Here is a 1,883-nt window from a genome sequence, read left to right on the forward strand (position 1 = left end):
TTTTTTTATTAATTATTTTTTATAATAAATGTCTATGCACTGGCTTACATATTTATTTGATTTATGTGTGTGTGTGTGTGTGTGTGTGTGTGTGTGTGTAAGCATTTCTGTGATACGATATGAGCGTTTTGCATTTACGATATTCGACGATTAATAAAAACAGAGATCTTTATGTAAAAAATAAAATATCTATATAAAAAAAYATTAGAATAATAAGCGACTAAGAAAGGAATTAAATAATAATTATGCGTACAATAATTAGAATGCAATATTATAGTGTGTATAATTTAAAGTTATAGTTTCATGATTCCCCCAATTGGTTGCACATGTTGCATAATACCTATTAAATATTGATTAAAAAATTATTAGTTAACAATGAAAATATACATATACATATATTTGTGTACATATGTAAATAGTTGCATATGATCAATCAAGTGTTCTTTACAAATATACAACAATTTTATTTAAATAATAACTATGATATTYAATAAAAGTTAATGCTTACAAATAACAAATTGTGTTTACGCTATAAAATGTATATGTACGCAAATATATTAATTTTATTTATTTGAATTGCGCAATTTAACCACTAACACATACATGTGTGTGTGTGTGAATTATATATTTGTAGTTTCAACAATTAATTCTAGTAATTCTAGCAATGAGATCTGATTAATTTTTGTGACATATCCCCGCCGCCTTTTTAAAATCGATAAACAATAATTAATTTTATGAAAAATGTGTGTTTGTAAATACATACATACATGCATGCATATGTGTCTGATGTAATAGTAGGGGGTTGTCGGTGTTGTTGTAGTTTTATGGTTTTAATTCAAGCGCAGAATTTACAGTAATAGATGTGTATGTGTTGATCACTTACACATTTGCATATATTTGTATGTAGAAGTTAACCGAAAATGGAAAAAGAAAATTATTTTTAGTAAACTAGAGTTTTGAATTGTGAATTGTTGGCGGAAAAATRGCAATAAAATGATAATGTTTTATAATTATCAGAATTTAAAGTTTTTTGTTTCATAAAAACTTGCAAATCTTTAAAATGTATATTTTTTTTTAATTTTTCTGTGTTTTAAAGTGTTTTAAAATTTTTCTGTGTTCATTAAAATTTTTGAAATATAATTAGTTCAATATTTTTTTCTTGAAGATTTAAGTTTATTGTTGAAATGCAAAATAATTAAAGATCCTACAAAACAAATGTTTTACATTAGAAAAACAAAAATTAGGTTTGAATTTTTGAAACTTTTTCGCTGAATTCCAAAAAATTTCAATTTGAAAAATCGCCAAAGCTGTTTTTTTGTTTTGAGACAGACTTACGGCCATATTTTTATTATTATTCCAATATTTTTATGAAAAAAGTGGATTATTGCAAAAAGAAAATATTAATTTCAGAGTAAAAAATCTTTTTTGGACCAAAAAAAACTAGTTTTTGGATAAAAAAAAAATCTTTTTGGAGGAAATACAATTGTTTTTCACTTAACAATAATATTAAGAATTATAAAAAACCGTTTGCGAAAAAAAATCATCAATATCGTAAATATTTTAAGTCTTTTGACAATGTTCCACTAGTTTTTTGTTTTCAGAAACTTGAATCATTTTTTTTATTATTTTTGTTTCCTATTATTTTTATGTAAAAAAAAACAAATGATTCTTATAAAATTTAGTTTAAGTTTTTTTTTTAATTTTTACTTGAAAAATTTAACACTTCTATAAAAAATTAAACGGTCAAATAATTTAGTAAAAAATTTCAAAATTTGAATTTCAAAAATTAATTTTCTTTACTATTCCAAAATTTTAACAAACGAAGATTAAGCATATTTTTTAATTTCAATTCTTTGTTTTCTTTTATGGAAAAAAAATAATTC

General features: G+C 22.4%; 1 protein-coding gene across 2 annotated transcripts in view; it reads right to left on the reverse strand.

Moving 5' to 3' along the window:
- The window catches only part of LOC108975042 (tyrosine--tRNA ligase, mitochondrial), an 11,731-nt gene that overhangs the window by 4,505 nt on the left and 5,343 nt on the right, over positions 1–1,883 (reverse strand). The window lies entirely within an intron of this gene.

Source organism: Bactrocera latifrons, unplaced genomic scaffold (assembly GCF_001853355.1).
Source record: "Bactrocera latifrons isolate USDA-ARS-PBARC rearing strain unplaced genomic scaffold, ASM185335v1 scaffold_113, whole genome shotgun sequence".
Lineage (NCBI taxonomy): Eukaryota > Metazoa > Arthropoda > Insecta > Diptera > Tephritidae > Bactrocera > Bactrocera latifrons.